Raw genomic sequence first — 13,804 nt, forward strand, 5'->3', positions numbered from 1 at the left:
ACACAAATGTCAAGTATACAGTCGCTGCTATCGATGTTGAAGATGAAATGTCAAAACGCAGGCCAACACTGCAAAGAAAGCAAAACAAAATCAAAACAAAGAAGTCCCACAGTATTAATGGTGACAGTTCAGCGTGTTTCTAGACAAGCGAAAAGCACTGTATGGAGAACAAAAAAGGCCAACAAATAAAAAAAAAGCCGGCAATCTGTAGGAACGAAGTACGATGAAATGAAGCTTAAATGTCTCCTCCTATCGCATGCAAAACCCTAGACGCTCTGAAGTTTGTGTAGCAGGGCGGATAGCCGCAAGCTATTGGAGCCTGAGTGCTGCTGGCCCGTCGAAGCCCTGGTGCGAAACACTGGTGAAAGCGACGTTGGGAGGAGAGTGCGGTCTGGTCCGGACAGGTGGCGCCTCGGTTCTAGGGGGGCCGATGGCCGATCGGGACAGCGGCAGAAGGCGGAGGCGGCGGCCATCTAATTAGGCCTAGCACGGGCGCCAGCTCGTCTGCAAGCAGCACGGGCCTCCGGTTCCAAAACATGCAGAGACGGGCGCCGCGCGGTTAGGACGCGTACGCTCCTGTCAGGAACAGACTCCGGTGGAAAGCCTTCGCTCGGACCACGCGACACGGACGTGGCTTGGCTGTGGGCTTCGCTCGAACGCTCACGACTACGGGTTGGCCCGGACTGGGGAACACAGGCAGGCAATGGATTTTAGTTTCCCGCGTATTTCTTTTTCCCCTCGAAGGGTTCCTAAACCAGCGAGAACACAAAGAAACAAGATGGAAAAAGGAGCTCAGTGTCTCGTCCTAATAGCGCTCTTTTAGGCGTATAGAGATCGGAGTTTTCACTGCTTCAGTGGCCAATCTTTGCGCGGTCCACCAATATCCACCCCCCTCACCCACACCCCTTTCCTCCTATTTACATCGTGTCACACGCACTGGCCTTCTTTTTTTCTGGTTTAACCTGCCGCAAGCAGCCGCGCACGCAAAGTTCACAGCACGTTAGCTTCTCGTTTCCTTCAAGAGCTGTAGCACTCCCATAAAGGCAAACTTTGTAGAAGAAAAAAAAATTACAAACAAAAGCTTTTCTGCGGGTTGCGAAGTCTTGATGTTTGCAGGCACTTTCATATGAAGCATGTGAATGCAGCGATCGTTGTGACATTGCAATACCGGTGAGGCTATAGAATTATAGATATGATTTCTTTCTTTTTCGGGCGCACCGCATGCAGCCGGTTCGTTCGATGCCACTTCCACTGTGAAATTTCACTGGCAGCTTCGAATCGCTTCGGAATCGCTTCGAAGAGCGACCAAAAAAACAGCATCGATATATGAGGAGATCAGGGGCAGCCTAAAATGAAGCCTAAAAATAGCCATCACAGATCCCTCATTCTTTTCCGTAAAGTTCGAATTCTGAGAAGGAGGAGGAGGAGGAGGAGGAGGAGGAGGAGGAGGGGGGGGGGGGGAGGGCCTGCAGTAGCATTGCGAGCGAGAGTCCCCGGCTATTGCTCCGTCCGAGCGCTTCCTTTGAGCGGAGTTTAAGAAACAAACTCTCCACGCACTTCGCTCCGTGAGTGATCATCTAAACTCGGCGTATGATCTTTCGAGCGTTACCATAACCAGCGCCAGTTATAAGTCTGCAAAGCAATTTAATTATCGTAAACACGTACTGCTTATCAAGATTATCTGATATGGTATACCTAAGGGCGGTACAATGAACGGGTAATCATGCAGCGTAGAAGCGTGCCATGCGTGGCATTAAGACTGCAGGAAGCAAACTCAAGCGAGAATGGAGTCAGCCGTCTGAACTCGTTATCGCCACGTTCTATAAGTGCACTCTAATTATGGAAACCATCACAATCTTCACGAGACCATCGAAATGGGTTAGTCGCTTATCGCTATACGCTTGGCGAACAGCGCAGCTAGATGACGGGACAACAAAGATAAGGAACGGAAACAGGTGCGCATATTTGCTGCTTCATTCTACAGTCAAGCGCATTAACAAAAAAGTAACTTTAAATAAAAGTAACCGTCGTGCTCACTTACGACCTTTGGTTCATTTTGCTTCATACAAATTTTACAGGAATGTCCCGCACCGATAACAGCGATGCCCGGCGCATATACATAACACGCGACACCTGACACCCTATAGCTCCTCACTTCACTCCAAATGATTCACCATGACAGGAAGCTGCCAACTATTCAAAACTAGTGAAACTATTGCGTTTAGCAGTAAAATCTGCACATTTATTAAGGCCACCCGCATAAAAGTGTAGCACATCCAGTGGCCCTGTCCGCGCGCGCGCGCGAGCTGCTGCATGCCGCCGCCGCCTTGTCGAACAATCATGTATGACAGCACTAACATAACGAAGATTAGCATTAGCCGGCGTTCGTGTTGTCTTTCTCTGCTCGTCCTTGTCCAAATGTGCGCTGGAACTATGTTTCATAATGCTAATCATAACCAACTAGCCCAGCTGTCCATACTTAGCGATAACGAAGATGTTTATACCTAGCCCCATCTGCAGTACCCTAGCAGGTGTGCCGGTTGCCGGATCTGTTCGCTACGGAAATGCGCAATGAAACAACAAACGGTACGTGAATATCCTCATGCACTACAACAAGGACACTCCTCCGAAAATGAAATTTTTTTTTGTTGAAGAGAGATTTTCGACGCCTTTAATTTTTTTTTTCATCCCTAGGTTCGGCGCGTCTGCTCAGACGGCTTCTGGCCGCGTAAAGTGCGCCAGTCCTCGAGATAGCACAATAGTAAACTCGACTGCTCCCGGAGATGGCGTGATTAGAGTGGGACGATGGCGGAGACATGTGTAATCCGGCATCGCGCGAATCACGTGGGTCGTGTCGCCGAGGTTTCCGCACCTTATTTTTATGTACGAGCAGGCACGCAACGATATGCTGCAAAACGTGGCACACAAGATCAACAGCTGTATGACATTTAGTTATGCGTTTCACAAAAGCTTCGTTTCACACAGATCCCAAAGTATGCATTGGATCATATATATATATAATATATATATATATATATATATATATATATATATATATATATATATATATATATATATATATATTCTCTTTATCTCTCTTCATGTCCACGGATACAAACATGACAGTAAATCACATCTTATAGCGCCTACGTGGTGTGTCATGTAGTTACGTGTAGTAGTTACCTCGCCTCGTGTTCTGGGATTTCCTCAAGCAGTCTCGCTTATTCAAGAGTGTAGATATGGTTACGCACCTACTTCTGCGTGCTTTCTACCACCTTCTGTCCCTTCTTAGACTTGTGTGCAGAACTTCGTGTTCTTCATTGTTTTCGAGCGAGTTGGGTGCTTTCAATATTGTTTGCCTTGTGACAAGAGTACAACCGGTGCTACCTGAAGGAGCCAACGCGTCTATTGCAATTTACTATATCGCGATAAAAGAAAGAAAGAGCCGAGTATCCGCAACCAGTGTACTTTCTCTTACGATAATTTCATCTCATCTTTTTTTTTTTTTTCTTTTTAATGTCTACCTCCACGTCTCGCTGTTCGCGAAAATCTCGAGACTGCCTGCGAAAACGCGCCTGCATGTCTGACCGGCCATTGGAAGCATAGCGAACGGCCACAGAAAAGCACAAGGAGAGCTCCATCGAATCCATTTCCTCGACGCAGGCAGGGCAGAGGCGAAAGACAAAGCGAGACACAGACGGTCGAGCGAGAGCGCGGAAAGCACCGGAACGCCCGTATACACAGGCGAGACGAGAAAAGGAAACAGAGCCGGCAATCGTTACGGTATATCTATACCGCATCGCGCAAGTTGCGTACAGCGAGCAGTGACACGGCAGCCAGTATACCAACATTCGAAAATGGCGACTTCGTGGTTGCGAGAACCAATTTCCACCAGCAAAGCACAGAGCGCAATGCCAAGTTTCTTTTACGCCATATTTTACGCCATTGTTCGTGGGTTGTCGACGTATTGAGATCAAGTTATGCCGGTAACTTAAAATAAAGAAAGAAAAGAAGGCTCGCATTTCCTGGAGTCTCGTTTGTAAAAAGCATTCGATTCTTTCGGATGAAGCTCACACATTAGTGTTGGCTCTGTGCAGGATGTTGCGTACACTTTAAAAAAGGGTTTGCACCTTTCCGGGAGCACTGCTTACATGTCCGCGAACAATAATCGTCCACTGTATCACTTGCGTTTCCTTTCTGGAAAACTCCGTGCTCGCTACTTTTAATTTCAAGCATGCTATTTAACACGCTGACGACGCACATGCCATTCTTGGTCTGCGAGTACCGAACGCGCCGCGCTAAAGAAAAGAAAAGAACGCGAGAGAGATGACGATTAATGTTTGGGGACGAGGTAAGCTGCAGAGCGTGCAAACATTTTCTGAGAGTGCACCATAAAGTATTATTTATACCAATGTACGTGAGATCAGGGAGCATTAAGACGCCAAACCACTCATCTAGCTTCACTACTTCGCTTGTTTTTGTTTCGGTTACATCCATTTTGCAGATTTACATGGCTCACGGTCTGCGTATTAAGAGCGGGTCGAAGATCAAACTGTCGGGTTTAACGTCCAGAAACTGCACAATTGGTTGCGACTGTTGCCGTAATGGAGGAGGGCTCCAAATTATTTGGACCCCACAAGCTTCTTTAACCTGCACCTAGGTGCACAATCGAACCCGCGATCTCTTTCACGGGAGCAGAGCGTTATGCCTATACTAAGCCACCACGGCGGGTTGCATAAAATTGGTCCTGTTATCAACGCTATATAGCGGTTTTGAGGAGGTGCTCGCGTGGGCTCGCAACAGACCAACGTTTGACTTGCTTGATGTCTTTGAATGAAGAGTGAATGGAATGCGAGCGGACTCGATACCTCCGGAGGAACTTGTTACAAAGGACTTCGACAGTTGCATCTGCCGGGAAGGAATTAGAAACGGTGTGAGACTTGGGTCAGGATTTTACGAAGACGACTCGCTTCGTTTCTATCTTATCGCCAGCTTGCAATACGGCACGACGCCTGGCACTGGCAAGATCATTTTTATTTATTACGATCACAATGCGCCAGGAGAATTCCCTATTAAATTGCACGGTTCGTACGAGATTGCTGAAAGGTAAATTGCGCCTTTCAGGTGAAAAATATTCTCCTTAAAGGCACCGAAAAAAACGAGCGCTATTCTTGTTTCCATTGCTGCGCACACACACACACACACACACACACACACACACACACACACACACACACACACACACACACACACACACACACACACACACACACACACACACACACACACACACACACACGCACACACACACACACATGTGTATATATATATATATATATATATATATATATATATATATATATATATATATATATATATATATATATATATATATATATATATATATATATATATATATGTAAGCTTGACTTGATCTGGACGCCCCCAAACAAGGCGACGTTTTCTTGCATTTCCCCTAAACACACGTATGCCATAAGCCGTTGGAGTTAGAGCGCAGAAAGGCTTCGCTTCCATTCGCATACTGCGCCGAATTGTTCAGAGCACGTGCATGTAAAAACGATCGGTTCGCGCATGGTCGGCAGACTCAGCCCGTCTTTGGCAGGCAAAAAACGAACAGAAGTGTCAGCAAGACAAAAGGAGCGGAGACAAGAAACGTAAAGCAGAAATAGCGACGCAATGCCGCCATGGGATTACAACCAATCACGCTTCTGGGACTGCAGACGGCAATCTTTTGCAGCTCCCGTGGCATCTCGTTGCCTCCACCCGTTCGCTTTCCAGACGTGAAGAGGGGCAGGGGGGGGGGGGGAGAGGAGGGGGGTATGCAGCAGTTCGCCAGACGACGCACTCTGCACATCGAAGAGTTGGAAGCCGCTATTCTTCGGACAGGGCTCGAGCTGCCGGTTCCTTCTAGTAGTCTTCTCGCCGCTTGCATCGATCTACACAGACAGACGGCTACGAGAGAAAAGAAAGAAAGGGGAAAAAAGAGGGAGCGAAAAGGAAAATAAGAAAAATGGTAATAGTCGCGCGCGAGCCCGGATGGAAAGAGAGACGACGGCATCCCGAAAAGGTCTTTGCCAGCTCCCGAAGAGCAACTGTCGCGGAACGCTGCTGACCGAGTTTCGTTGTTTCCAAGGCATCAATCACTCCGCAAGGAGGATATATACTCGCCCTGGCTCCCGCTCTTCCTCCCTACCTTTACCTTTTTCCCAAATGTATTTGTCTGTCCAGCTATGTCTTCCCCTTCTTTTTTTTTTCCCTAGGTCTCCCGCGCTTTTCTAATTCTCTTCATGCGGTGTACTGTCTCTGTCTGGGCGCGTTTCAACAGCACCGAGACCTTCCAATGGGCGGGAATATGGCGTAATCTCGCGCGAGCGAAGTAATGAGGAAACGCCCGAAAAACATAAATCTCTCCCGGCACAGGTATTTCGAGAGAAATAGGCTTGTGCAACAAGGTCTTTTCGATTCAGACCGCATTGCATTGTTACACTTTCGGAACACGTGGCGCTATACGCCAGGCGTTTTAGCTCAGAAGTGATTCTTAAGGATAGGTCAGAGGAGACACGAGCATTAATTTTCCGTCGACACACTGTTCGCGTCGGCGCACATCAGAAATCGTGCGACAATCGACATCCATGGGCGTTGAAGTCGGACAATGAAGTCCGGCTTCTAATTTAGATTGCGTCGCGCAATCTCGGCGCGACTGCTTTTTGCGAGACATGTAGCGGCTATACTGAGCACTAAGCTAGCATATTTAGTAGACAGTACACGCTTCGATCAATACCTTCGTAAACGTATAGCGTCAATCAGTGACTACCGACGCTGTTGCTTAGTGGCTGTGCCGTTCTTTTGCCTAAAGCGCAGATTCTTGACCGTGGATGGCGCATTTCGAAGAGGGCGGAATTCGCGAAATCTCTCACGTATACTGAGATTTAGGTGCACGTTAAAGGACCGCTCGAGCGCAAAACAATACGAAACCCTAGCTCCATGGCGGCGTCTCAGATGACCCAGGTTGTTTTAAGGCATACAACGCCCACCAATCAGCCATTCATTCAGTCACTGAGAGTAACCGTTATGAACAGCCGAATACTTTCGAACTGGAACCTTGTGACTGACGTTTCCTTGTGCAACCAACGTCATCGAGAGCAACGTGAGAACTTTCGCGAAAGACCACGCAAAAGCTGCGTTGACGAGATCAAACTCAAGTTTGGTTATTAACGAACCAGTAATTAAGCACATCTTTCTATCAGACCTTTTTTCCCATCGTAAAAAAGGCCATCAACTGAGTTGCGCCAACAATACTGGCGCGCTTCCTGAGCCAGATTTGACTGCCTATGGCGCGTCACAGAATGCGAAGACAAATGGAGTCGCCTTTGAATGCACTGTATGTTCCACCAGTTGCAGCAGCGAAAAAAAACAGAGAGAGAGAGAGAGATCGTCGATTATATGGCAGTCGTATATATACTCCAACACTGCACGCGACGCAGATATGGTTTCTCGGATCTCTCTCTCTCTCTCTCTCTCTCTCTCTCTCTCTCTTTCGGGCCGCGCTGTTTAATGGCGAGTGTACCCCTGACCGACTGCGGCGCGTGGCAACTAACGAGCCGCCGGGATCCAAGCCAAGTCTTCTTTCCCCCCCCCCCCCCGCTTCGCCTCCTCCTAATAGCTCTCGACATCAGAAGCCGGCCGGCTTGCTCGCTCGTCCGGCCCGCGTGCGGCTCATTCGGTGCAGGCCTCCGTTATCTTCCGCACCGCCGCTCTTTTGCATTTGGCCGGAGATGTTTCCGCCGACCAGAATCCGTTACCAGTGCTCCGGGGACGAGTGGCAAGCTTCACGGAGGGAGAAAGAACCGACAGACAAAATAAAAAAGAGCGAAGGGGAGCGATAACAATGAAAACGAGAAGATGCGGTGGACGGCGATCTGTGACAATCGATACCGACGACCTTGAGATGAACCTGAAAGTGTGCCAAGGCAGTTAGTGACGCCCTCTTACACTTTCGCCGCTTGAGGAACTTTTCATTTTTTTTCCGACAGCCGTAATTTATCGTGAATCACGTTAAGGTGTTTTCTGAACACCGTTACCTCTGCTTATCATCATCTGGAGCAAGAAAGAAGCAGATAACCAGTCGGCTATGAAAATAGTTCCTCGGCATCTGAGCGCCCCTAAGACAATTTTAGGAGCGCGTTCGCACGCGCATTTGTTCTGATGGAAACGCACTGCAAGTACCGTTATAACAATGCGGCACTGGTTCGATCATTGTGGCCCGAGCGGTAATGAAGAACATTACGGTAGAGCTGAAGACGGCAAGAGGTTACAAATACCTTCGGTAAACGTGTGGGCTTAAGAAAAACAAATGCAACTCACGGGAAAATATTTAGCGACGGGAAGTTTATAATTACATACGCTGAAATTCTTAACGTTTTTCGCCTTCCCTAGACTTCGCGCTTCGGAAAGTGAACTGCGGATGAACGGAATCTAAACAGACCGTAGAGCATGCCTTCGTGCGCTGACATGGTTCGCCGCGTAATAAAGCTGGGCTGAAGTCGCTTACTTTGCCTCTGACTGGCTCATCGTGGTTTCGAACAGGGAAAATCAGGCACCTAAATAAGCGAAAGTCGCTATGTTAAGCTGAGGTGTGCTTGTAAATTGAACGTTCGGATGAACGGAACTAAGCGAAAAAAGAGCGGTGGGCAAGATGCATTCGGAATACTCTTTCCTTGTTCTCTTTGAGGTTAAAGGAAGCTTATTTTGGTTCGAGCGCCACAAACCGAGGAAGAGACGCAAGAATGCAGGAGATCATGCACCTAAGTCCTGCCATTCAAGTTAGCGAAATAAAGGTAATTGAAATTTAATGAAAATGTAATGAAAATGTAATCGCCCCAACACACAGGTTGGCAATACGCACTGCTCACGTATTCGGTTGCATGGCTTTTATATTTGCGAGACGAGGGAGCCAAAGCGACTTGCTTAATTAAGCCTTCTGTTGATCGGCCCAGCCATGACACAACAGAACATTCGTCGACTGGCACGGGCCTTTCAAGGACGCCATTGAACCGACTGAAGCGAGTGGAAACCAATATCACCCCCTTCTTCCCGTAAAGAGGCCCTCTGCCTCGCCTTTTAACAATAAATGGTTGCCAGTCAATCAATCGATCGATAAATAACAGTAAAGGAAAGGCAACACCAGACTTCAGCGACTGTACGGCTCTGAACTTTACTGCTGCAGCAGCAGGGGCTCTCATAGGACACACCGTCATCTTCTCAAGAATACAGTTTTTTGCAAAGTACGCAACGTCATCTTCGCCCATTACACTAGTGCTTACCGTGGCCTCCTAAATGCATGCCCAGGCGCCGACAGTCTGAGAGGCTACGTGGCGAACAAAACCCCGAACATATTGCCGAGCACTAATGTCGAGCGGTAGCTCAAAGGTTCGCGTATCCGGAACCCAACTGCGAATTCACTGCAGGGACCTCATCTCTATTCCCACGGACTGATAACCCTCCATCAGTTTTCATGCATCAGCTGAGTGCGAGGGGGTGGTCTGACGACGACAGCGGTCGGCGTAATTCGGAAAACTCGGACGGACACAGCAAACCAAGTTTGGAGCTTCTAACTGCTGGCGCAGTATAATATGCAAGGAAACTCGCGGATCCTCACGAAGAACACCTGAATTTCTTTTACTAAAATTCGCACGAGCGAACCTGTAGCGGAGTTCAGTGTCGCCTGGTTGGAGATCGCCTAAAATGCGCCGCGATTATTCGAGATGCATCCCGCATGACGCACGCAAAAAGCGATCCCTCATATTGTGTATGCATGCCCAGTGCACCTCACGCGCCACAGAAGCACGCCTCCTCCGTCGTCTTCCACAGTCTGCTCTTCTAAGCACGCCACTTCGCGGCTCATTACAGTTGACCCCGCACTACTCGACGTCGCTTCTATACATATACCTGCCAAGGCGTACTTTCATCGCTTGCCCCTCCGAAACGTAACACCCTGCCTCCGAACGCACAAGCTCACGTAAGCCGGATGAAGCGATGCAAGGATATGCGGGTGCCGTAATATACACGCATTACATGAACGACGCTGGGCTAGCCCCGTATCGGCGCGACCTCCGGTGAACTTTGCCTTTCACAACCTCGCCGCAACAGGCGAGGCTGGGCCGCGATTCAGTGAGATCGCCTTCTTCGCTTTTCCACGAAGCGTCAGTGCGTGCAGGCGTGCGCAACGCCCAGGGGGAGTTCACGGGCAAGGTCAGATCAGCCTGGCGCATCGCTACTTTTTTTTTTTTTTTCCGCGAAATCCGGCGAACAATGGAACGACGCGTCAGCGCCGCCCAGTTTATCGCACGATGCGAAACAGAATACCCCCCCGCCCTCCTCAACCCTGGCTCCACTGCCGTATCCCTGCTTCTCGTCCCAACGCAAGACGTGCGGTGATTATAATTCATTTAAAGCGGGGATACAGTGTGTTACGACCCCACGCGAAACACCAGACCCTTGTATAATCCCCGCCCCTCGGCAGCAGGCGAGCCCGCATGCATAGCGAGAGGGGCCTTTCTCGTGTTTCTCGCGCTTTCTCGATCCTTTCGAGGGGGGATCACTGACCATCGCCAAGCTATATAGGGCGAGTGAGCCAGGGCATGGTAGTGCGGAGAGGCGGCTATGCGTGGGCTTTCGAAGGAGCCCTGCCCGGGCAGCAGCAGCAGGCGGCCGCGGAATTTGCCGCTTTTAATTAGCACGTAAGCGTCGGCCGCAGCAGCGCCGCGATGCTCCTCTGTTGTAACGAGGAGGAGGCGACGCGCGACGCCTGCTCGGTTCGGGAACGCTACGGCGGATGTGGGCGTTGCGGGAACCGCGCTTCCAATTACGGCCGATTCGGGGAAACGAAGACAAGCCGCGACTGCAGCATGTTTCCCTAGGGGCGGCACTGTCTTTTGTTTTGTTTTTTTCCCTTCCCAAACTCTCTTTTCCTCCCAAAATGAATTCGCTTGTTCTTTTCTTCCTTTGTTTTCTCGCGCTGGTCGAATTCTTATAGGCACGTTTAGCGAGGGCTTTGCCGTAAAGTAGGGCATATAATACGAGCCTTTTTGTTCCAACTTTCGGCGCGCACGAAGCTAGCTTGCCACGTTAGTGTCAGATTCAGGCTGCTCACTTATTTTGCTCGGAGACTATAGATGAAGGGGACGTATATTTTCGACAGTGCGTAAGAATTTCCCAATATCCCCGTCTCCTGTCCCATCACTTTCGAGAGCTAAACAGGAATTTAAGCGTTTACTTGGTATTACAAGGACCAAACACCAACTGAGTTCGTCCTAGAGAGGTAATTATGAGTTCGCCGAAATAAAGAAAAGAAAAAGAAAGAAAAAGAGAAAACAAGAATCCCAGCAAAATATGACAGTGAAAGTCGCAGTAGGATATGTCTACAGAGAGTTTTCTTCCTGTTTTACCTGTATTTTGACGTCACCGAAACTGCTCTTTGCGTCTATATTCGCGTTCGTATTATACGTTAAATATTACGGTATTATGCGCACACTGTGAACGCGCCTTCTGTGAAGCCAGCGCCTCTTTGTTACTGACGCCCCTGTATACGCACGCAGGCGAGACTTCCTCGCTCGAAGGGCGCACCGGGTCGCGCGTATAAAAATGAACGTTCCCCGTAATTCATTGTGTTAATAACCGGGCCGCGCGCAAGACAGAGAGCTATAGCTGCGCGCGTCGTGGTTCATTATCGAGAATTTATGCCGCGCCGTATATCAGCGGAATTGATGCAGCGATAACGACCCTCCCCCTCTCCCACCCCTCGCCTCCTCCTCGCACACGCACAACATCGTAGGTGGCCGTTCCGACGCGACACTGTCCCAGTGGGAATAGCTCGCGGCAGTTGCCTCGATGTTATATACCCATTTCCCTGAATTCACGCGGCTTCCGGAGCCCGCCCGCTTAATTTGCCTAAAGAATCTCTGCTCGAATTGACGCATTTACCTCAAACGCGCCTTCGAAATTCTCCCACTTGAGCCATTGGACGTGTTTGTCCCACGTTCTTAAAATACCGCGTCACGCTGTACAAACACATGCAGTCTTCTCTAATGTTTCGCCTCCAGTTAATTATACAACCGTGTCGCAAACATCGTGGCACAAATTTTTAGACATGAAGGCTCGCGCGATTTATAATAGTCTTGTCTTAATGTTATCTGAAGTACCTCATTTTTTTTCATATTCCTATTTTCAATCACTACTCAAGCATTTAACCACAGCCTTCCTTTCTCGACCACACTTTGAACCGTCGGTTGCTTGGGCGTTCTTCCGAAGTGGATGAGCGCAACTACTTGAGGAACAAGAAGGCGAAGAAACAAGATGACGGCCTGCACTGTGAAAGACTGCTGCTGTCGCTGTATAAACGAGTCCAGAAGCAGAAGGACATACGTTGAAAGTCGGGCGTTTTTAAAGCGCAGCTTTCTTTGCCTCTTCTTTACATTCAACAACAACCAAACCTACAGAAAGAACAAACTCGAGACGAAAGCGATGCATGAGCTTGTTCGGTGCAACGCTTCCTGTTGTTACACGACCGGGATACGGAGCGAAATGGTGCTATTTGAACTCGCATCGACGATTACGAATGCTCACATGTCTGACGATCCGTATAACGAGACGAAAGTGCCTTGCGAGCGTCTATAATAAGCTTTATGTGCATTTGTGTCGCCAACGAAGCGGATGCCGCAACTACGTCAAAACATTTGGGACACTGCGTTTTCCACTTATGTAAACATAGCACTGCAGTTTTGTTGCGTAAACCTTATATTGCAATTGCGTCAATTCGCACAAGCACTCGTATTATTAACTTGATGTCTCCATAACCACCGCTCAGAAATTTTGCGCAAGCATAAATGTAAGACTAACCTGCAGCGATTAAAAAATCTGTTATGAACGTTTCTAACTGCTTTGTAAAACCTCCCCCCCCCCCCCCCCACTGTAATGCCTTTTGGCGCCTGTGGGTACTGAATGAATAAATAAATAAATAAATAAATAAATAAATAAATAAATAAATAAACAGCACTGAATAATGCTGGTTGGTACATTTCTCAACTTGAATGTAATAGACATAAAAGCAGGATGAAGACGAGAGCAGATAACCTATCGTGTTGGTCCTGTCCCCGCACAAGAAAATCGCATATACGCGTGGAATCCGCTCAGTTTTATGCATTTTTTTTTTCTCTCGAAGCAATAGAGCGTTCTTGGTCCTAGATTCCGCGAACTTGCGAAAAATAGCGGAGGGCATAGATACTTAGCTTGTTTGCGGGCGCTTATTATTGCAATTTTCTGGTACATCATGCGGCCGGCAAGCTACCGCAGGTGCAAGATGCCCACGTCAGGCTCATTAACTGGAAGCCGGCGCATCCATTTTCGTCTTCTCCTCTAAAACTACCACTTTCGGCAGCGGTCCTTAAACCGGCCCGACCCCGAACAAAGCCATCCGGCTCAGGTATCGACGAGAGAGGACTACAGACGGACAGGCTTGTGCGGGGTATTATGTTTCAATAAACATTTATAAAACACCGGCAGAGGGGCACGCCTGAAACCGTACGCACCAGTACATGCCGTGGAACCCCAAGGTCAGGGCCCATGCCACGGATAGCCATCAATTTTATTTTTATCTTTCCATTTACTCTTTACGTCGTATACGCGTATACCTGTAGCATATCCCCGTCGTTGGCAAAACCCTGTCTTTTATTACTCAGCCACGCCCCCTCGCAGAGAAGACGCAGTGTAGCCTCAAGTAGAGGCG

The 13,804-nt window shown here is 48.6% G+C and overlaps 1 long non-coding RNA gene across 2 annotated transcripts in view; it reads right to left on the bottom strand.

Moving 5' to 3' along the window:
• The window catches only part of LOC126521974 (uncharacterized), a 155,254-nt gene that overhangs the window by 41,970 nt on the left and 99,480 nt on the right, over positions 1-13,804 (bottom strand). The window lies entirely within an intron of this gene.

This window comes from Dermacentor andersoni, chromosome 6, assembly GCF_023375885.2.
Source record: "Dermacentor andersoni chromosome 6, qqDerAnde1_hic_scaffold, whole genome shotgun sequence".
NCBI lineage: Eukaryota > Metazoa > Arthropoda > Arachnida > Ixodida > Ixodidae > Dermacentor > Dermacentor andersoni.